This window comes from Chelonoidis abingdonii, chromosome 15 (assembly GCF_003597395.2).
Source record: "Chelonoidis abingdonii isolate Lonesome George chromosome 15, CheloAbing_2.0, whole genome shotgun sequence".
Taxonomy (NCBI): domain Eukaryota; kingdom Metazoa; phylum Chordata; order Testudines; family Testudinidae; genus Chelonoidis; species Chelonoidis abingdonii.
In genome coordinates this window covers 15,752,731-15,777,016 of record NC_133783.1, presented here as the reverse complement: position 1 = coordinate 15,777,016, position 24,286 = coordinate 15,752,731, and the positions used below count along the sequence as shown (strand labels likewise).

At 40.7% G+C, this 24,286-nt stretch overlaps 1 protein-coding gene and 1 long non-coding RNA gene across 2 annotated transcripts in view; one reads left to right on the top strand and one right to left on the bottom strand.

Moving 5' to 3' along the window:
* Window positions 1-21,287, bottom strand: part of LOC142047793 (uncharacterized) — a 42,512-nt gene extending 21,225 nt beyond the window's left edge. The window contains exons 1-2 of the long non-coding RNA XR_012657042.1: window positions 21,219-21,287; window positions 13,481-13,625 (exon numbers count right to left, since the gene is read on the bottom strand). This is a non-coding gene — a long non-coding RNA (uncharacterized LOC142047793). The remainder of the gene's footprint in view (window positions 1-13,480; window positions 13,626-21,218) is intronic.
* An 18-nt stretch (window positions 21,288-21,305) lies between these two features.
* The window catches only part of CCSER2 (coiled-coil serine rich protein 2), a 126,989-nt gene continuing 124,008 nt past the window's right edge, over window positions 21,306-24,286 (top strand). The window contains exon 1 of the mRNA XM_032796649.1: window positions 21,306-21,463. The gene's annotated coding sequence lies outside the window, so the exon portion shown is untranslated. The remainder of the gene's footprint in view (window positions 21,464-24,286) is intronic.

Here is a 24,286-nt window from a genome sequence, read left to right as displayed (position 1 = left end):
TCAATTACTTGTGAAACTCCAAGTCCTTTCCATCCAATGAAGGGCATTGCTTGACAGTCAGCTGAAGTGGAGATTCCAAAGGGACATTCCTCGAAGCAGAGAAGGTTATTCACCCTGTGCAGTAACTCAAGAGGGGTGTCCCAGTCGGTGGTCCATTACCCACTCTCCTCCCCTCTATTTCGGAGTTCAATTTCCGGACTCTACAGCTGAGAAGGAACTGAGGGGTCTGGTTGTGCATGCTAGATAGTTGCTGCCAGTGGCACGAGACGGGGAGAGCGCATGCATAACCCAGACGAGCACTGCTGCTGAAATTCTCCAATCAAAGGTGCAGGGACACCTGTTCACCTGAAGTTGAGCACCCACAGGGACATCCATCTGGAAGAAACACAGTTACTGCACAGGATGAGTAACCTTCTCTTATTATAGAATATACTTATGGTTAATGTACAAGGCAGTAGCAAAAATTGCACGGTGTTATTTGAGAAACAGTATGTGATTGAGCAATTAAAGACTTCATCATAATGTATACACTCAAGGGCCATATGCAAGCAGAAATTTGGCCTCTTCTAACTTTTGGGTGCTTAACTATGCTATCTTATAATGTCTCAATTTATTTTTTTATGGAATGTGTGTTATTAATACTGTTCATAAATGCAGCAGTTATGAAGATAGTTTCAGGTGAATGCTTTTTCCTGGCTTGCTGATGTCATGCTGCATCTGTTTCAGCCAGATGCCATGTTTAAGGAACTGTTAAGACTATTAAAAAACAACAAAAAACCCACAACAAAACAAAATAAAAAATCTCCAAATGAACATTGATTACCAACAGACTAAATTCCGGAACAGATCTGAGACCAATGAAGTATGGATAGTGCAGTTACATCCAACTGGAACAGTTGTGCAATAAAGAGGGATGTGTTAAAATGATATTTGGCCAAGAACGCAAGCTGCAGCAGCCAAGACAACCGAGTCTTTTATATTTGTTTTGAGGCTCACCACAGTTCCCAGCACTCTAAGCCACTTCTCAGAAGAGAGACTACTCTGGCTGTCCTAAATTCAGTCTAGTGTAAAAGTATCTTTTAGATTATTGCAATGCCCTTTACTGACTCTCATTCTTCCCAATAGGTCTCAGTGCCAGTAATTTTTCATTTTATGCTGCTTGCTTTAACATTGTGTTCCTTGGCACAACTCCATTTCTACACTACTCAGCTATTAAAATGTCTGCTCTTCACTGCAGTTGTCCATTTAGTTTATGAACTGATCAGCCTGTGGACAGTAATTTAAGAGAATAAGAACATGCCACATTTCAGGGCACAAGAGATCAGTTGATTTGGTAATATACAAGCCTGTCCTTCAGAGATTTTGAACTCAGCCTGTCATAATACATGTTAATTTTTTAATTAGTACATAATGTGAACAGGAAGAGTGACTTGATATGCTGCACATAGGAGATGAATACACCAGTGGCATTTATATGGAAATGACTGCTGTACCAGGAACACCCAGAGGTGAGATGTTTGTCAAAGTGAACACAGCACAATAATACTTTTCCTGCTTAAATGCTGTTAAAGGTCTGCAGGGCAAAATAATTTGAATGTGTAATCATATTAGTTTTCAATAAAATTTAAAATGAGCAAAACAAAATTAACCCTTCAGAGGAGGACATCCACACATCATAGCCTCACAACCTGAGGTTCATAATTTTAGACTTGCTATTAAGCACCGACCCTATTGGCAACCATAAAAAAAGTGTCAGTAATCTATGTTAGAATATTGTTCTTTCACTGTAAGAAAGCAGGCGGGGGGGGGGGGGGGAATTCTCTGTCATTGCATTATTGTCCTAGGAGTCATTGTGGTATGTGTTGTGATTCACTGGATACTATTGCTGAGGAAAATTTCTGAAAAGCACTGTAGCAGAGGCTAGGAGAATTACTTTGGAGTTGACAATACAGGCAGGCTTCCAATCCTTTCTCTGAGTCCTTGCAGTTCATTCTTTAAGGCAAGGGCAGTAATAATAAAAATATGAGCATAGAAATATGAGAGCTATCTAGATGATTTCCTCAAATAGAGACTACAAAGAAATCAAGGCCAGACCTCTTGGCTCTTGACAGCTTATTAATTTATTTTTCCTGTTTTATTCCCCCCAAGGAGGACAAAAATGTCTCTGTAGATAGACGATGTCTAACATATTTCTTCCCTGTAAAGGCAAACCAGTAAAACACAGTATTCTACATTAACCAGAATAAAATGGCTTATCTAGAAGATCTCGTTGTGATGTGGAAATTTCTTCTGTTCTGTATTTATTTCACTCCAAAAGTTTATACTGTAGAGCAAATACAAAAACCATGCTGATTAATCTATTTTGGTACTTTGTATTTATTACATACATAGATTAATTTTTAGAGCTTGTTTCATGCAGTCTGACTATGGGGAAAGAACAGGTAACACACAGATCCAAATGTATTAGTCTTTCAGATTTGTAACATTTGCCAGAAATGATGACACATTTTTCAGCAGAAAAAGATACTGGATAATAGGCTCCGTGTCTCAAAGGGACATAGAGGGATTTAATTCTGGGTTACCTATTGAGTCAAATCTTAAGTAGGAAGATGTTTTGTGTCTCACAAACATTATAGTCTGATAGCTGGTAAGAGGCCTATGCATTTGCTGGTCTTAGTCTAGTTTCTAGCGGTCAGTTTTTGATGTGGACACTTGACCACTAGGAACTGGACTAAGACCACCAAACTCTTAACACTCATCAGTATTTCTGCCTGTATTTCTAAATGCCTGCTACTGTGGCATCCAAGTGAAATGTTGGCAGTTTCCATCAAAAGACTGAACTTTCCTTTCACTTAAAGATGATCCTCCATGTCAAAGTAGAGGTACATCGTTAGGGCAACTTAGGGGAGTTCGCACTCCTGTTTCTTAGGCTGTACCTGAATTGCAGATAAATGGATGATTTTGGTATTCAGACTGTTACTATAGCACCAGTGCTAACATTTTAAAAGTAAAAGGAGCCCAACTCTAAGACTGAATAGTGAACTTTATATAATTTTAAGTGATCTGTCTGTGTATTTATGCTATGCTCATTATTGTTCTATATAAATGGTAATAACATGCTACCTGGCAATCTAGAAATATCACCTACCACTCACCTACAGGACAATTCTTATAAGCTTAAATATCCAGGAATAACCTAACAGAACATTGCTGCATATGTCATTGACTTATAATCAGTGGTGGTATTGGGCCTCTCTAACCTATATAGCCACAAAGGCTTTTGATTTCCCAAGTGTCCCACACCACACTTTTACCCTCTATCATTTAACAATAAGAATAATTAATCATTGGAACAATTTATCAAGGGTCATGGTGGATTGTCCATCACTGACAGTTTTTAAAACAAAGATGGATGTTTTTCTGAAGATATGCTCTAGGAATTATTTTAGGGAAGTTCTGTGGCCTGTGTTATATAGGAGCTCATGTTAGATGACCACAGTGGTGCCTTCTGGCCTTGGAACCTATGAATCTATCCAAACCACCATCTGGATGCTCTACCGCTCCAGAGAGCCATAGAAGAGAGAGAATTATCACAACTGGAAAATTGTGCTTCGGTTTCCCTTATTGGCTTCCCTGTCCACATGAGGAGAGTGTGCATGATCACTAAAGGCTTTGGTCTCACATAAACAGGGGTGTGTGTGTGTGTGTGTGCGCGCGCGTGTGTGTAAAAAGCAGCTACATCCGGCTATAGAGCTGGGGTTACAAGAAGGCAGGAGGGAGATCAGGAACCAGGTAGGGTGAGGTAGGTGGGGAGATCATGAAGGACCCACAAAACCTAGATCCAGTTCTGCTTTTACCATTATTTATGTAATCTACCCTTACAAAGTATGGCTCTCATGGCTGGACCACATAGAGGTTTATATGAGTCCACTCATCACAGTTATGAGACTTGTCCCATCGACCTACAGCCCAGGGTCGACATTTCCTTTGGCCTTATTTACTCTCTCTCGGAACTGGAACTCCAGACACTCTGGAAATACCTCCAGGAGAATTTAAAGACTTTGCTCAGCTGTTTTTTTTCTAAACTGGATCTTCAGTGGAGCTCACAATCTGGTTCATACCAGAGAAGGTGGGGAGTGGAAAATGGTGCTCCCTTTGATACAGGCATTTTGGGCTACGTAATGCCCGTTATATTTCACCATTTATGAATGATGTTTTCCAGGACATGCTGGACTGAGCTGTTATTTATTTAGAATATATTCTTGTCTTCTTTGAAAACCAGAAGCTATATGAGCAACACATTCACCTTATCCTTGACAGACTCTGCTAGAATCACCTTTATGCCAAACCAGAGAAATGTGAATTCAATAAAGACACTGTTGAGTTCCTTAGGTATATCATTGCCTAATAATGGACCCACAGAATGTGTCTGCCATCACTGAGTGGAGCACCCAAAAGATGTAAAGGGGTTGAGTGGTTTCTCGGGTTTGTTCATTTTTATCAGCACTTCATTAAAGGTTTATCCCAGCTGGTAGGACTGATAACTGTGCTCCTTCAAAAACGGGTTTCCCTTGTTTGGTTGGTGGAGGTACGAACTGGCTTCGATCAGCTAAAGAAAGCTTTCCCTGCAGATGTGCATCCAGATGCTACCAGATCTTTTACATTGGAAGCAGATGCCTCAAATTTTGCAATCAGGGCCATACTTTCACAGAATGCAGGCCCCTGTAACCAAGTCCACCCACACCTCCATCCGACACTGCCCATTGTATGCCAATTACAGTTTCCACCCTTGTCTTCATTTGGCTGCAGCTGCAGGCTTGCAAGTTCCTGCTGTGACAGACCTCATTAACCTCCTTCACCAAGCTTGACAAAAACTTATGGAGCGTCTGGAAGCTGCCAAGGAAATGTATTAATGCCATGCTGACTAAGACTGCCAAGTTGCACTGGTCTGGCTATCTGCTAAACATCTCAAATCCTCCCATCAATCTGCCAAATTAGATCACCAATACTTGAGATCATTAGAGATTGCTGAGCAAGTCAAACCAGTAGCATTCCAAATCCAGTTGAAAGTCCATATAGTTTTTCATGTGTCCCTCCTGAATCCCTACATGGAAAATCCATTTTGGGGTCACTCTGGCTCCACTGCCCCCTTCCTGTGGAAAAATACAAAGCCTGAGGAATCCCGATTTTAAGTGAATCCAAGGTCTCTTTTCTACCTGATGGACTGGGAGGGTTACTTCAGCCACCACTCCAAAGGACAGTCTTCCATGTTGATACGCTCATTAAAAAAATAATCTGTTTATTAAATTTGTGACTGAATTCCTTGGGGGAGAATTGTATGTCTCTGACTCTGTTTCACCTGCATTCTGTCATATATTTCATGTTATAGTAATCTCAGATGATGATGACTCAGCACATGTTGTTCATTTTAAGAACACTTTCGCTGCAGATTTGACAAAATGCAAAGAAGGTACCAATGTGAGATTTCTAAAGATAGCTACAGCACTCAATGCAAGGTTTAAGAATCTGAAGTGCCTTCCAAAATCTGAGAGGGATGAGGTGTGGAGCATGCTTTCAGAAGTCTTAAAAGAGCAACACTCCAGTGCAGAAACTACAGAACTCGAACCACCAAAAAAGAAAATCAACCTTCTGCTGGTGGCATCTGACTCAGATTATGAAAATGAACATATTTCGATCTGCACTGATTTGGATTGTTATTGAGCAGAACCTATCATCAGCATGGACACATGTCCTCTGGAATGGTGGAAGAAGCATGAAGGGACAAATGAATTTTTAGCGCATCTGACGTGTAAATATCTTGCGACGCCGGCTGCAACAGTGCCATGCGAATGCCTGTTCTCACTTTCTGGTGACATTGTGAACAAGAAGCAAGCAGCATTATTTCCTGCAAATGTGAACAAACTTGTTTGTCTGAGTAATTGGCTGAACAAGAAATAGGACCGAGGAGAATTGTAGGGCCTAAAGTTTTACATTATTTTATTTTTGAATGCAGTTATCTTTTGTACATAATTTTACATTAGTAAGTTCACCTTTTCTGATAAGGAGATTGCACTACAGTACTTGTATTCGGTGAACTGAAAAATACTATTTTGTTTTGTTTTTTAAAGTTCAAATATTTATAATAAAAATAATAATATAAAGTGAGCACTTTGCACTTTGTATTATGTGTTGTAATTGAAATCAATATATTTGAAAATATAGAAAACATCCAAAAATATTTAAATAAATGGTATTCTAGTATTAACAGTGTGATTAATCATAATTAATCTTTTTAATCACTTGACAGTCCTAGTACTTAGCCAACAGTTTGTAATGGATATCAGATATATTGTATTGGAATAAGTATGTTCTTATGTTCTTAAGTAACAGAGCTCCCACAATGGTGTTCCTATATATTTAGCTATTTACAGGATGCTACTTTGTGTACTGATTTTCCCTCCTGTTGTTAATAAAGTCACTGCAAGCATGGCTCTATATGAGTGTCAAATCTGCCTACAATGGTTCCCAAAGGAAGCCTAAGGTACAATTTGAATAAAATGTTCATAGGGGCATGTGTTAATTTGCACTTATTTTGAATGCATAGACTATTAGTAAATGACTTTCATAAAATACTTTTACCCTTTCTGTCCCATTTCCCTCCTCCTCACATTGTTCGTCTGTTTTTCTTATTGCCCCTCTCTTTCTCTGGGGGCCTGAGCTGCTACTCTGCCTGTTTTGCTATCAATCTGTCTCATCCTTGAATCTCTGGCCAGGTCTACACGACGCGCGAAAATCGATTTTAAATACGCAATTTCAGCTACGAGAATAGCGTAGCTGAAATCGATTATCTAAAATCGATCTACTCACCCGTCTTCACCGCGCGGGATCGATGTGCACAGCTCGCCATGTCGATTCCGGAACTCCGTTGGTTTTGGTGGAGTTCCGGAATCAATGTAAGCGCGCTCAGGGATCGATATATCGCATCTAGATGAGACGCGATATATCGATCCCCGAGCAATCGATTGTAATGCGCCGATATGGCGCGTCGTATAGACGTGGCCTCTGTCTCTTTCTCCCACCCTGTACTTTTTGTTCCTATTACTTTGAAATCTCTTCTTCTATTGTATCCCTTCCTGCTCTGCTTTTCCCCATGTTGTGCTATTTCTAGTTCTATTGAATCTGGAAGAATCTGGACGATTTAAAAATATACTGATATTTTTTCCTGTTGTTTCTCATACTGCTTTCTCAGACTCAAGACTCTTCTCTTCAAAAGCAGGACATGTAGACCAGCAACCCTTTTACTGTGCAATTAAAATGCTAAAGATATTAAATAAGCCCATGGGAAGAAGGTGAAGGACTTAATTTTATGTAAAACACAACTCCAGAAAAAAATGATCTTCATTGTTCTTAGCCTGTACCATTACTCATGTTTCTGTTATACCACCTGTATCTGTATTATTATTATTACTGCATTGTATTATTTTAGTGGTACAGAAATATGGTACTTTAATCTTATATAATCATCTGGATGGTGGAGGGGAGGCAGACCATGTTTATGGGTGATTATTCCTCTAAAGAATTCTATCCTTAAAAGAAAGTTGCCATAGAAGCTTCTTCCTTTGTTAGCTAGTTACCTTCCTGTGATGCATTTCTGCTGCACTAAGAGGACATTCTCTGTTGCTGAATTTTCTCATTAATATGGGTTGTTTTCTTTCACATGACTAATAAGGTGTCTCCTTTAAAATGGAAAAAGCCACAGGAACATTTGCCCTTGAGACACATCAGTGAGGCTTGAGCTAATTATGATCAAGCAATTCTGACTTTGAAAGTGAGAGGTTTTAAAAAACATTTTGTGATGAGTATGAAACAACTGATTACCAATGCACTGGTATGTAAGACTCCGTGTCACTCAAACTGCAGCCAACCTGAAGTCTTAGTAGGAGTTACATACCATGGTTATACATAACAGATGTCAGTGTAAAAGCATTATTTTTTTAAACCTTATTCCAGGCAGCATTGTTCTCACTTAATAAATGAAAAATTCAGGAATGCATTCCCCTTTCCCACCAACTCCCCCTTGGCATATACATATCATGCTCAAACTCAGCAGCTGTCACTAGATTATTAACTGATATTCACTCTGAAATATTCCTCCTCCCATTCTCTACAGTGTACACACAGTCAAGTCTACCAGAAAATCACACTGTTCTTGAAAGAAGAGCATTGTGACTTTTATAAAAATATTATATAAAAATGAAGGGAATTAAAATAATCTGTAGTTCAAAATAGTTTTCAATCAAATACACAGTCTAGAGTAATATTTAGGGATGGAAGAAAGCCAAACAATCTATCTAGGGGCATCCACCCATCTATCATGAGTTTGTATCTTTTACTGTTTTCCATCTAAGTGCTTATCTAATACTACCTCAAATACATTCATGATTGTGGCTTTTATTGCTGCCTTTGAGTAATTTCTGCACATCAATTACCCACTCTGTAAAGAGATTTCTCCATAACTTCCCCCATTACCAATACAATAGCTTTTTGTTGTGTCCTCTCTTGCTGTATCTCCAAGTAAACTGTGCACTGAGAAGTCATGTCGTCTCTTAACCTTCCTGTCACCAGCTGAATGCGATATAAGAATCTATATATAATAGAACATAGTGAGAATGAAGAGCAGTTGCTTAATTCATATCTTTGTGCGTGACTTTTAGTCTGCTAGCTATTTCTAATTGATTTCCCAATGCATGTTTGGAAGCCATATTTTCAGCCTATAAGATGAACAGCAGTTATACTGTTTGGAACTTGTCATTGAGCCCTAGACTTCACTTCAGTATCTAACAATCATATCATATATACTCAATATTATTTATTGCACGTATGTCTAAAATAGTTTAATCTTTTAAAAACTTGCTGCCACCTACAGTCAATTATTATTCGTTCAGAGAAAACACCTTCAACAATACAAATACAATAGAAGTCTGCATAGATCAGTAACTGAATCTTTGAGCAATTGTATTCTAGAAAAGTGCCAAATGACTCAGTAATGATTTCTTAAGCCTATGAATCAGAAGTAGGCACCAAGTTGTAAGAACCAACATTTCCTTGTTTATCTCTGAGATGCTGCAACTTTTCTCTCTTCATAGCAAAGCAGGTATTTAACCCTTTTATTGCAACTAGACCATATATACCTTGACAGGAGTTTTTCAGCAAGACATCTATTCATTATGTATGAAGGGCGAGGGCTGCTTTTTACTCTGCAGCATAACCTGAGCTAGGCTAGCCTGCCTCACCTGGAGGAGTAGCCCACAGGGAGCTTTATAAGAGACTCCTGCAACAGCCCAGCAGGACCATGCAAGAGTCAGGCACCAGAATTGCATCTCCCATAGTAGTCTGGCCCAGCCACTCCTACATCTAGAGCCATGTTATTTCTTGAACATCTCAGGTGTCACTTAAAAAAAACCCCTTGGTTGCAGAGAAAAGCTTGAAAATGCATACCATAAAAGCTCAAAAACCGTAAGACAAATAAATATACCCAAAACGTATTATTTTTTAGAATCTCATAATTTCTAAGCCAACCTCATGATTATTTGAGACCTGACTCATGATTTTTGAATGTACGGGTTTGGCAATACCATAATTACCTATCTCACAGGGAGCGGCAAGGCTTAATTAATGTTCTTAAATTACTTTGAGATCTTCAAGGAAAAACAAAATAAAAACAACAAACACCAAGCAAGCAATCAAACAAGAATGTATGCAAGTGCAAATGTTATTATTTAAAGATTCATTTTAAATTGACTGGATATACAATCTTGTATATGGTCTATACTCTTCTGTAGGCACATGCAATAACCATAGAAATCATAGAACTGGAAGGGACCTTGAGGCGTCATCTAGTCTAGTCCCCTGCACTCAAAGCAGGACTAAGTATGTGATTCAACCATGTGATTGAATCTTTTACTCTGCATCTTTGAAAGAGTTTGCTTTCAGTTATTTTGTCATTTAATCCTACAAATGTAATATAATCACCAATAAATGAAATTTCAGACTCTATTTATTTTATTCTGATGCTTTCATATGCACAAACAAGAAAGATTAGGGTCAAATATGACTAGTTGACATGCATGGGATAATACAATGGTTTAAAAATTCTGTTCAGTAGTCAAACTAGGTGGCTTGTATTTTTCAGTCTCTAGGATCACTGAAATTCATTATTTGTACATGATTCCTTTCTGCAAATTGATTCAACTGTGACTCTGGACACAGCATGTAAATGACTCAAAATTACCTCATCTACACTGTTATGTACAAAGGACTTGGAATAAGTGCAATTGAATTTACCACACATTTATGTCAATAGGAAAAAATATTTCTTCCAAATTCTATGATGTGGTGTAGTCCCTTGCACTCAGGGCTGGCCTTAGAGGCAGGCAATCAGAGTGGCCACTTGGGGCACCAAATCTCTGCATTCAGGTGAACTAAATCCTTGTTTTTTCTTTGAGTAGTGTCCCTGAGGATGCACCTGGGATCGGAGATCATTGATAGCTGTGCCTATGGAGCTACACATGTGCTCCTCCTCATTTTGTGTCATGAGCAGCATCTATATAGAGCTGTGCAGTCCAACCATCAGTTCTTTCTCAAATACTTTTGTCTGGGATGGAATGCTTAGCAGATCCCTGCATATGTATTTACTGCCCTTAGTAAATACTAGTGCTTTTGTTACTATTCCTTAGTAGCTGTTTCTTTTAATTTTTTTCTTCCCTTTATCCCCCTCTTAAAAAACGTCTTTGGCTGTTTCCCCCCCATTATTTTTAGATAAGTGTAGGTTTCCATTTCTATGCCTTTCCCTACCTGGAAGCTCTCCCTACCCAGAGCTTCTGTGATGAGACCAACCCAGTGTGTGACGGTGATTCACTGTGCATACACTCTTTGAGTCAGAGGCACATCTCACAAAAGTGCACCACCGCCTCAAAATGAAGGCTCTGTCCAGAAAGGACTGTGAACTGAAGCTAAAACTTTTACTAATGGAGAGCTCACTGTGACCTGCCTCAGACCCTGTGGTGGTCACCATTGGTACGGTCATCGGCCAACCCTCACTTGCTCTGCAACACAAAAAAAATCTTCATTTTCCCGCCAAGACATGAAAAGACAGGCTGCCAGCTCACCCACCAAGAAATCACCTTGGAAAAGGGCATCCCCCTCAACATTCTCAGGGGTGAGACCCGGCTTCTTGAGACCATCCGAAAACCTCCAGTACTGGCATTGTTGAGAGGTCCAAGGACCCTAAGAGTGTTGGGTAAAATCTGTTTCTGACCTGTTTTATGTAATGTCCATCTTGGATTTGTAAAAGGACAGCTAAGCCTCCATATTGGACACCCTTCTCCTCAGATGATTTAGTGCCCTTTCAGCCTTTTTCAAATCAAGGAGGGAAAAGGTCAGGGCAGTTAGAGTCATGTGACAGCCATAATCTACCTAGCAACTGCAGGTTATTTAGTGAGTGGCACGCCTGTCACTCAGGGCTGTCCATCTGAGTGGCAGCCACAGTCCCACACAGTTCAGCTAGCTGCCAGGAGCCCCAGAGGGACCAGGACTCATAGGACTTTGGATTCTTGGTCTCTATTAACATACTTGCAATCAACTGCTACACAACATTAGTGAGTGCACACTTGCACTGGACTCTGAGGCCAAGCAGAGACTGTGTAGGCAAGCACTGAAGACCTATCTGAGGGAGAAGATCTGCCCAAGAGGGAGAAGACCTGCCCAGAGGACCTGTCCAGAGGGAGAAGAATACCCAGTTCCTGAGTTCCTGTTTGGTGTCCAGAGCCCCTGATATTCACCACTATCGCTGTCGGTATCCTGAGTTTTTGTCATTGCGTTCCTGTCTTCGGGATATGGTATTATAATAACCATTGTGGTTTCATCTGTTTTACATCAATAGGTTAAAGGGGTTTAAGGGGTCTGAGCTTCATGCTCTGGTAACTGTTTAAAAAAAAATAATTGGAGATATACTTATCTCTTAGAACTGGAAGGGACCTTGAAAGGTCATTGAGTCCAGTGCCCTGCCTTTGCTAGCAGGACCAAGTACTGATTTTTGCCCCAGATCCTTAAGTGGCCTCCTGAAGGACTGAACTCACAAGCCTGGGTTTAGCAGGCTAATACTCAAACCACTGAGCTATCCCTCCCCCACTGTTGTTAACTGAGTGTGTCTTGCTTATGTTGTTTATTGTCTGAAGGGGGTCCTTGTCTACTTTAATGAACAGTGGCATAATAAATGTATGTGTGTTACATCTTATTCTACCTCTGTCTTAATAAATCACCTGATGATAGATGCGGGATGCGTTGGGATCTGCAGACAGCTCATCTTCTGATCTGTATAGGCCATAGTTAAACTGTTTTCGGCTGACAAGAGGGCAAGACTTTAAATAGGCACACTGTCACTCAGGACCAAGACATACAGATCAAAAATCTCAAACTCAGCACTGACTCCCTTATTGACAGAGTGCATCGGCACCAACTAAGTCCTCAGCACTGATTAAGTCCTGGATGCAGATGAAGCCCTCAACACTGATGCAGCTCTCAGTGTCATCTACTGGTTGTTTTTCAGAAGGCACTCTAACATCAGCACCATTGCTATCCACTAGGTCTGCACCAGTACATACACAACCATTGATACTGATGATGCTCATGCTAGTATTGCAAGAGTTCCGCTACCTGAGAGACCTGATTGTCTCTGACACTCCAGAATTGCTGCTCCTCCGTACTGAGCTCCCAAAAGTCCATGCCTCTACCCCACAGACACATCGTGTCACATACTGCTCTCCTTCACCATTGAGGACTGCTCCACCTTTCTCCAGAGAGGAGGAAGAGGAGAAGTATTCCATCATGACTCACACCCCACAATCATCTCAAAGGGCTCCACACAGAGAATCATACTACTGCCCTTGATACCCAGGGACCAGAAGTGACCCAGGTCCTTGGTATGGACACCTCTGGATGCAGTCCCAGATGCCTGTTCCCCCACACTGGCCTCATTGGGACCCTTGGCCTGCATATAGGTCACGCTTTTCTAAACTGCCTGCAGGGATGAATACTGTAAGGTGTTTTTGGTACATGATTATATTCTGTTAGGAATGTTGCTGCAATTCAAAATGGAGATTAGAAATTCAAGTGGGTGCATATGTTAGGGAGGGTTTGCACTCCATCCTGGTGCCCTTCTTCATGGCATTTTCCTGCCAAAACTCTGTTTCCAGGCAGAACTTGAGGGACTGAGAACTGGCTGGAACCTGTTGGGACCAGAGCCTGTCAGTGTGTGCCTGTCAGTGTGTGCTTCAGAAAGGCACACCACAGACAGCATATAAGGGACTCTCAGCTGTGACGCAGGGGCTGTCCACCATCGAGACAGCGATGATCAGGTTCTTTGCACGGCATCAGATCAAGACTTTGGCTACTAACATCTGTCAAGGACTCTGATACTTACCTGATCCCTGTAATCCACCAAAGGATCCAATGAAGGCTTGCTGTCAGTTCAGATCTGTTGATCTCCTGCTTTGGCAGTAAGATAGCCAGATCCTCCTATGTTCCAGAGATCCTAAGACGGACCATCCATTGCTGGTGTCCTCCATCTGCAGTTAGAAGAAAGATAGTAATTATTTTGGGGCATTTATTAGTTTAGCCAAGGAAGAGTTTAAAGGCCTGGGCTTTATGTCCCCACTCCCTTACTGTAATCTATTCATGGGTAGTTGTATTTGTAGTGTTCCCCATAGTGAATCTACCCCCAGTTGTATCTATCCCTTAATAAATCTTGTTTCTGTTTAAGGACATATTCTTTCTATCCTTTATTTCAATGCAACATGGATGGGAGGCACACAGATTTCTAATTCTCCCAGTTGATAAATGTTGGTAGGAGTCGAACCTGTTGTATATGTCACCTCCTTATTATTCTACACAGAGATTTGGGGTAACAATACACTCTGTAGGCCTCCTGGCCCTGAACCAGGATTGCTAGAGGAGCATGAGAAAGAAATGGAGGTAGAGGTTACACCTCCAGCCCACATCTCCTTGTCCTCCCTGATGAGGCCATAATGCCATCACCTTCAACATCGGCAGATGATTTTAAACAGTTTCAAGAACTGTTCCGCAAGATTGCAGATTCTCTCCAAAGCACCCTGGAGGAAGTTAGAGAGCAACAACACAACAGTTTGACATTGTACAGTCCCCCACATTGGCAAAGTTCGCACTCTCAATCAACAAGGCCTTGTTGGACCCAGCCAAGGTAATCTAGCAGACCCCATTATCATTATAACACCTACCTGCAAATGAGCAGACAAGAAGTTCTATGTCCCTGCTAAGGATATGGAATCTTGTTTTCTCATCCTACTCCAAACTCCCTTGTAGTCAATGTGGTGCAGGAGAAAGGACGACAACAACATTCCAGGACAATCCCTTATGACATTGCTTTATTTTTAGTTTAAGAATCTGAAATGCCTGAAATCTGAGAGGGAAAAGATGTGGAACATGCTTTCAGAAATATTAAAAGAGCAACACTCTGATGCAGAAACTACAGAACTCAAACCACCAACCCTTCAAAAATGAAATAGGACTGAGTGGACTTGTAGGCCCTAAAATTTTACATTGTTTTAATTTTGAATGCAGTTATTTTCTGTACATAATTCTACATTTGTAAGTTCAACTTTAATGATAAAGAGATTGCACTACAGTACTTGTATTAGATGAACTGAAAAATACTATTTATTTTGCTTTTTACAGTTCAAATATTTGTAATAAAAATAATAATATAAATTGAGCACTTTGTATTCTGTGTTGTAATTTAAATCAATATATTTGAAAATGTAGAAAATATCCAAAAATATGTAAATAAAAGGTATTCTATTATTGTGTAGCAGTGGAATTAATCATGTGATTAATCATGATTAACTTTTTTAATCGCAAAATTAATCATGACTAATTTTTTTAATCCCTTGACAGCCCTAGTAACTACATAATGTCCTTTTTCATATGATTGCCTAGGCCCCAATCCTACTGTCCTTAGTCAGGCAAACTCCCCTAGTAATGGCATATTTGACTTTCTACAAAATCTATCTAACCAAGGCTTTTTATAATGTCCATCACCATACTATCTGAGTGTTTAACTTACTAGCCATTTTGAGAGGGAATAATAGCTAAGGAAGCCAAACTGTTAGTTCATAAAGTTTGATATACTACTTAAATATTCCAAGAAAGACTATTTAGAAAGCAGAAGGTACATATATGAAGTGCAGGTCTAGATTGCCAGAAAGACTACACTTGTGTGAGAATGCAGGCCTATGAGAGTTTTGATGGGACATCTTATAATTAAACCATTGTTACAACTAGCAGTTTTATTGTCAGTCCCAGCAGAGAGAATAAACACTGAATGTGAATGGAGTCAAATTGCCACCTCTCTCTTTCCAGTTCAAGTTAGGTTTGAGACTTATTAGTGGGACAATGCAGGGAAGCATGAACAGCTGTAATCCCCATGTTGTACCTGTTCTGTGACCATGTCATATAAAGAACTTCAGACTACAAAGCTCTTAGTCAAACACTTTTCATCAGCACTAAACATATTTTTAAAAAACAAGCCTCAAAGGGATAATTTCTGTTCCTTCATTTGTAACAACTTAGTGATGGTGACAATTCCTCTCTATGGATGAATGCTAATATGAATGCTGAACTTTAATCAGTTTATCTAAAACTAAAAAAAATAAAATTACTGCTTGCCATTGAACTAAATACAATGTGCTTATAAGAGGCATATATTGCTATATGCTGCTGCATTGTTGTAGGCATTCTATGCTGATTACAGGGAGATTACTGCCTGTGAAAACCATAGGATTAAAAATCTATAATCACATAGTAAAAACAATAGTGACACAATTAGAAATGGCTTTTTGAACAGACAAAAAAAGAGTACTCCGTCTTTTTAAACACATACAAAGATTGTACTATTAAAGGATAGTTCATTAACAAAACTACTAACAAATTAAAAATGCCACACATCAATAAGTTTGGGTTGTGATTTATTTACAGTCGGATTCCATGTAACACTGATTACACTGAGATAGACCTTTTTTTTTTTACTGACTTATACATTTGAATGTTTTTATTGAACTATTCAGTGATTTTTGTTGAATTCCAGGCAACTTTTCTCTTCTTCCTAATTTGTGCATCAGTTTTTTTTTTCAAAAGCAAAGCTAAGCAATTCTTTACTATTGCATTACTGAATGATTTCTCCACATCATATTTTTAAATGCTTTAAATACAGAGACATACTAGATTAATTTTGGTTTGATAAAGCCAGTTCCTGACCTCAAACTTATTAGTCAATTTTGATGTATAAAATATGATAAAAATTAGGACTGTCAAGCAATTAAAAGAATTAATCATGATTAATTGCACTGTTGAACAATAATAGAATACCATTTATTTAAATATTTTTGGATGTTTTCTACATTTTCAAATATATTGATTTCAATTACAACACAGAATACAAAGTATACAGTGCTCACTTTATATTTATTTTTATTACAAGTGTTCACACTGTAAAAAGACAAAAGAAATAGTATTTTAAATTCACCTAATACAAGTACTGTAGTACATGCTCTTTATCATTAAAGTTGAACTTACAAATGTAGAATTATGTACAAAAAATAACTGCATTCAAAAATAAAACGTAAAACTTTTTCAATTCACCTAATATCAGTACTGTAATGCAATCTCTTTATCATGAAAGTTAAACTTACAAATATAGAATTATTATAAAAATACTGCATTCAAAAATAAAACAATGACAAATTTTAGAGCTTGCCAGTCCATTCAGTCCTACTTCTTGTTCAGCCAGTCACTCAGACAAACAGGTTTGTTTACATTTGCAGGAGATTAGGCTGCCTGCTTCTTGTGTACAGTGTCACCTGAAAGTGAGAACAGACGTTCTCATGGCACTGTCGTAGCTGGCATCACAAGATATTTACATGCCAGTTGCACATGCTTCAACCACCATTCCAGGGGATATGCGCCCATGATGACGACTGGTTCTGCTCGAAAACCATCCAAAGCAATGCAGACTGACGTGTGTTCATTTTCGTTATCTAAGTCAGATGCCACCAGCAGAAGGTTGAGTTTCTTTTTTGCTGGTTTGGGTTCTGTATTTTCTGCACTGGAGTGTTGCTCTTTTAATAGTTCTGAAAGCGGGCTCCCTACCTCGTCCCTCTCAGATTTTGAAAGGCACTTCAGGTTGTTCAGTCTTGGGTTGAGTGCAGTAGCTATCTTTAGAAATTTCACATTGGTACCTTCTCTGCGTTTTGTCAAATCTCAGTGAAAGTATTCTTAAAACGAACAACATGTGCTGGGTCATCATCCGAGACTTCCGTAACATGAAATATATGGCAGAATGCCGGTAACAGAGCTAGAGACATACAATTCTCCAGCAAGGAGTTCAGTCACAAATTTAATTAATGCATTATTTTTTTACCAAGCATCATCAGCATGGAAGCACGTCCCCTGGAATGGCGGATGAAGCATGAAGGGGCATATGAATGTTTTGCATACCTGGCACATAACTACCTTGCAATGCTGGCTACAAAAGTGCCATGCGAACTGTTCTCACGTTCTGGTGAGACTGTAAATAATTAGTGTGCAACATTCTCTCCTGTAAATGTAAACAAATTTGTTTTTCGTAGCAATTGGCTGAACAAGATGCAGGACTGAGTGGATTCGTAGGCTCTAAAGTTTTACATTGTTTTGTTTTTGAGTGCAGTTATGTAACAAATAAATCTAATTTTGTAAGTTGCATTAGCATGATAAAGAGATTGCATTACAGTACCTGCATGAGTGAACTGAAAAATACTATTTCTTTTGTTTATCATTTTTACAATACAAGTATTTGTAATAAAAATAATATAAAGTGACCAGTACACAGTTTGTATTCTGTGTTTTAATTGAAATCAATATATTTGAAAATGTAGAAAAACATCCAAAATATTTAATAAATTTAAATTGGTATTCTATTGTTTAACAGTGTGATTGAAACTATGATTAAAAGTATGATTAATTTTCAAAATCACGATTACTTTTTTTGAGTTAATCGCGTGAGTTAACTGTATTTAATTGACAGCCCTAATTTAAATATCTTGATTCAATGTTGAGTCAGGGAAACGTAGATGTGGATGTCAGGAGCAAATGAAGAGTGCTTGGTGTAAACAGAGGAACTGATGGGAATTTTATACTATAAGAATATACCATGTAAACCAAAGAGCAAAGTGTATAAGTTCACGATTAGGCCAGCCACGACATAAGGGTCAGAATGCTGGCCAATGAGGAAGACAGAAGAGCAACTACATCCACTACCAAAATAAGAATGTGCAGGTGGATGTTGGTTAAGACAAGAGCTGACAGACTATGCAGTGAAACAGTATGACCCATGATGGAGGCAGGTCCCGTCATGGAAAAGCTGAGGGAGTATTAGCTGAGATGGCTGGGTCATGTGAGACAATGCGATGTGGGATATGTTGGCCACAGAGTACAAGAGCTAGTAGTCAGAGAACAAAGACCATGAGGAAGACCTAGAAAAAGGTGGTTCAGGAAATTGAAGGAAGACTTGAAGAAAGTTGGTTTCAGCTTAGAAGATGTACTTGACAAAAATGCTTGATGAGGAACAAGAACTGCCAAACTGCACTGATGGGGCAAGGTGAAGGAGAAAGAGATTTGAGTAGCGTATGAAATATTTTTAGAATATGTAACAAGAGGTCAAATTTTGCAAGGGAATTCAATAAAGAGAAAATTCTTACAGACACTGCCAAAAATTTTGGAATAACTAATATTCTTGTACTCCAAAATTTTCCATACACAAAATTTTCTCATGTACCAAAACATTATTTTTCATTAATCTTGCTAGAGATCTAGAACTTTTACTCTACTGAAGTCAATAGCAGCTTTAACATTGACTTCAGTAGCCTTTGAACTAGGCTCTTAGTACTCCCATTTTGCACTTGTGCTTTATTATCCCTTCTCTTAGAATTTTCCCATTTTTTCTATAGTTAAGGGTCTTTGATCCAGATCTTAAATATTTGATGAAATTGGACCTAATTTTGATTTTAAAAAAATCAGATTAAGACTACAGAACTTGAATAGTTTCTAGTTAAACTTTTGAAATAATTTATTTTGTTTAGGTGTTGATCTGTGAATAGCTAATTGAACTACCTCAACTGCAGTGAAGCCCCTACAGGAAATTGAGAGAAGACAACAAATCTGCTCCTCATATAATCAACATGCTTTATACTGCAGTATTTGACTTTGTTTGGTCCGAGAAAAAGAGAGCAGCAGTGGGAAGGAGACATGGATTTTAACTGTATACTCTTTGTTTCTGCACATGTGCAGAGAGCATAGCAGGACACTCAGCTAGAATGACCCAGAAACACTACTGCTGATTGGGATGTAATTATTTTTATATATCAGCAAAGTCCAGAGTGCTTAGCCAGTCACCTATTTCTAGAAAAGATATTTTGTTTTGTAGGGTAGCCATATTTTCCTTGATTTAATACTAACTCAGGTTGAGATCCAGGATGGGCCAGAATCTTTTTGTCTTTTTGATTTTCAGGAAGTGCATGGCATAAAACACCTTCTCTCTTTCACAAAGTAGTAGTCCATGCTCTCCTGTGTGTGAAGGGAATGATGCAGAATGCTTTAGTGGAGACAGTAAATCTGCTTTACTAAACATATTGGGGAAAACTAAGTTTATTCTGATGCAGGTAGTAGGTTTGCTGAGTCCTTATGCTTTTAGTGGTTGACATTGACTCAAGGGAAGAATGGTCTTGTGGGTGAGGCAATGGGCTAGGTGTCAGGAAATTTGGGATTATTTCCTGGATTTGTTATCTTTGTGACTTTGCTAAATGACACTCCCTCTTGCTTCATTTTTCCCCACTACATCATGGGGGTAATCATGCTTCTGAGATGAGGTTAAATTTATTAATGTTTCAGAGGCACTCAAACTATGACAATAAGTGATATATAAGTGCTTCAAGTGTTTTTTTTTTTTTTTGGAAGGACTTTGGGCTGGCCTCATGCCAGAATAACTGGTATTTTCAGGGATTGTTTCCAGGAGAACCTGGAGGCATAGGTGCTGGAACTAGAAGTGCTGCCACACACCCTGGCTTGAAGCAGTTCCCATTATATACAGGGTTTGGTTCAATGTCTCTCAGCACCTCCACTGTAAAAATAGCTCAGACAGCCCTGGCTGGAGACATTCCCAATAGCTGGACTAACATCTACAAACAGCTCTGACATTCTTGTGCAGTGTGTTCAACTTCTAGGCAGAGATTGCAGCAAATGTGCTCATCAATTATAAGCATGTTTTTCTTCTACATGGACACACCTCAAAGCTTCCCAGTAGTCTTTCTTCTTCCGGAGGGTATGAAGAAATTGACATGCAGAAAAGTAAGATACTAAGAATGAAACACTTTGGTACTCCAAAACCACAGATAAAACTGAGACAGTGCATATAAACGAATAAATAAATTGCAAAAGCACTGAAATACAGATACTGATGACAAAAACCAACCACTGAGGTATAGTTGCTGAATCACAGGCCTGAACTGAGGTAAACACAGGCACTTAGGCAAAGCATGGAGGTGAAAATGTAGAAATATCTAAACAAAAACCCAATGAGAGGTCCTTCTAGGCTGCCTAGAGATTGAAATCCCATTGGTCCTCCAGTTTGCAGAGGCCAAAAGCCAGCAAAGTCCAGGAACTACGATTAAGAAGTGCAGAGACGGAGCTGGCTGGGCGCGGCAAGGGCAAGGCGGCCGAACCAGGCTTGGCACTAAACCGATGAAGAGCCGGCACAGCAATGGGCGCGCCAAGAAACTGACAAGCCGGCTTCGTGGGCGAGCACGGGTGTGCCACCCCGGCTGTTCAACTCCCCGCTAGGAGCAGGGCGTGCCCCCCGCAACCATCCGCATGCTGCGGTCGGGTGTGTGTCCAATGCAGACCGCCCCCGCCCCTACGGAGAGACCTGGCCTAGCCACACACTCCTTCTCCTAGCGCAGCTTTGAGACAGGGCACGCGGGAAAAGCCGTTGAAAGAACGGCGCGCGCACCGGCGGCACGAGGGAGAGGATGGAGTAGGACGGGCGCGCGCACGCTGCTTCCGGCAGCGGCTGCGCGTGCGCAGGAGCAGGCGCTTACCTCATTCTCAGCTGTCAGCACCGGCGTCGGAGCCTGGTCTGATTTCCGGGGCGTGTGCGCCGGGGCGGGGGAGGGGCCAGAGCGCAGGACGCTGGCCGGGTGCGCGCGGAGCCCTGCCCATCTCACCCCTTAGCTGCCAGGGGCCGCCGGCTGCCGGCATTCATCCGAGACAGCGGGACGCAGAGCCCGGGCCCCGTAGGAGGAAACCGAAGAGACTCTCCACCCCATCCTATCCCAACCTTGCGGTGAGTGCGGCGGCCAGTGCAGCATGACCCCTCTCCCCTAGGCCGAGAGTACCGGGGGGCTAAACCCTTCCTCCGGGCTGCGGGGCTAGACGCCTCCCTTGGGCTGCGCGGCTGGAGGTCTCTTCCCCACCCCTTGGTCGGGCGTCCTGCTGTAGATGCAGCTACCCCATCTAGTGGTGCCTGGGTGGGTTGGGACTTGGCTGTGATTTGCTGGCTGTGCAGAGGATGCTGCAGCATCACCAGGCTCCTAGGCCGGGGGGATGTGTCATGAAAAACATGAGCCGCCCGGGGAAGGGGGAGGCTCTCCCTGCATGATACGTTAATAACAAGGCGAAGCCTTAACCTTTCGTCTTGTCTGAATGTCACTTGCAAAGCCATCAGCTGCTGCAGGGTTCACTGCTGTGCTACAGGTGTGGCTGTCATGGGCTGCAGGGATCTACACCAGGGTCACCATGCCTGTGTGGGGCATCCTTCGGGGGCAAATGTAGCAGGATGATGACTTTTTTCTGTTTCTGAGTAACACCTACAGAAACAGCAGGGGAAACTGCTAGTTAAGGCCCTGCTGAAGGAAAAGAATCTGTGCAAAGTGTGAGTCTTTGTAGAGTTGGGGTCTAACATGGGAAATGCATATGCCTGAAGTAAACCTGAAAAAATAGATAATCTTTTTCTCTGTTTTTCGGTTTTACTCTAGGGGTTGTTTGTAACAATAGCAGGAAAATGGTTTTTTGAAAGAAGTAAGTTCACGTTCCATTAACCAGGGTAAGGCTTTGCCTGTATGACCCATTGCCTCCTGTAACTTCATATTCAGTCAAATGTACTTTAATGTGCCAATGAAGTTAGGCAAGATCAAACCCTAACCTTGATTTTGAGCAGCTCAGACTCTGTCTTCAAACTGAGGGCTTGTCTACTTTACAAAATTAGGTTGACCTTCAGCTTCTGCAGTAATTAAATCAGCAGTTGTGTCTACATTATGCTCCTTCTTCTGGTGGGGTGTGTCCTCACCAGGAGTGCTTTCACTGACTGAAGTGGGGCATTGTGAGGCACTGACAGCTGGAGTGTGGGACACTGATGGCCCCAGCTGTGAGCCAGGCAAGGGCTCAATTTCATAGCAGGGAGCCTACCAGCAGTGAAATTGACATGCCTGTCAGTTTTACAGCTGCTATTATTTCATATTTCCTCTCTGATTTTTGAATGTCACTTTCACTGTGGGTAGGCTCCCTGCTGTGAAATTGAACCCTGTGCTGGGCTCATAACTTGGGCTGTCAGCCCTAGGGCAGGGAGCGGGGGGGCACTCTCACCAGGAGCCCTGCTGCTGGGCTGATGGCCTGGAGTTCTGCTGCAGCCTCATGGGGAGGAGGGGAGAAGGAGAGCCCAGATGCCTCCCAGTGAGGGATTGGGTGGGGGAGAGGGGAGGAAGGGGAAGGAGAGCCCAGTTTGGGCAGTGGCTGGGCTTGGGTTCTCCTTCTGCCCCCCCAGTTCCTCATCAGGAGTTGGTGGCAGGGCTCTGGACTGCCAGGCCTGGCTGGGCGGGGGAGGGGGCCTCTGGGCTGCCAGCAGGTGATGTGAGTAATGAAGTGTCTACATTGTGTCACCCTAACTACATTGACCTAAGTGCTATGCCTTTTGCACAAGTGGAATTATGAGGCCGATGTAGTGGGTGGCTTACATCGGTGGGAGCACCATTTTAGTGTAGACACTGACATAGTTAGGTCACTGTAAGTTGCCTTATGTTGACCTAGCTCTGTAATGTAGAACAGGCCAAAGATTGCAAAACTGAATGGGAACAATGCTATAGCAGTATACTAGTATCCAATGCAGACATAAGTTAAGGAGGGGAAGACTAAAACATGACAGATACGTGGACCAGTACTTGAGGTGGCTGCTTGCCTACATCACTATGTAAAATTTATATTTAACACTTAACAAACAACATTTTCTCATCTCTTCCCATAATGAGAGAACTAAAAATATTTTACTCATTGTCTACAATGGGTGTGTAGATTTAAAAAAAAAAAAGTCAGTGGCAATTAGAATATTAGAAGGCTGCTCGTCATAGAAAAGGGAGTGAAACTTAGTCTTTGAAGTTGGAATTAGTTTTGTAAAGGTTTTTTTGTTTTTTGAAAACAAACGCTGAACTCGGTTGTTAGTTCCCCAGCTTCAATTTGTCAGGGGTTGAAAAGAATGCATTTGATGTATGGTTCATTGTTTAAATTGGCCTCAAACATATTTTTGTGGAAAGACTCCTGTTGAAGCCAGTAGATCTCCCATGCAGTCATAGAGGTCCACTTTCATGGGTCAGCTTGTTGGTAAGAGCTTAAGCACCAATCCACGTATTTTCATGTTGTGTGTGAACTGGAGTCTAGGCTAGATGCTTTTTTTTTTTTTTTAAATTACACTGCTACCTCAATATAACGCCATCCAATATAACATGAATTTGAATATAATGCGGTAAAGCAGTACTCGGGGGGGGGATGGGAGGCTGCGCACTTCGATGGATCAAAGCAAGTTCAATATAACACGGTTTCACCTATAACGTGGTAAGATTTTTTGGCTCCCAAGGACAGCGTTATATTGCGGTAGAGGTGTATTTATTTTTTTTAAATACAGTGGTAAAAATGCTGCTGCTGCTACTACTACTAATAATAATTCTGGTGCAAAATGTATGCTTTTATTCTGGTCCATTTTTATAGAACCAAAACCCAATACAGACCATGGAAATGTTTGTAAATTCCAATAGAAACGGTTTTAAAAAACATTCTTCTCTAGTACTTGACACTCCAAAGTTCAGTGTTATGATAGTGTTTGAGAACCAAAAAAGTAACT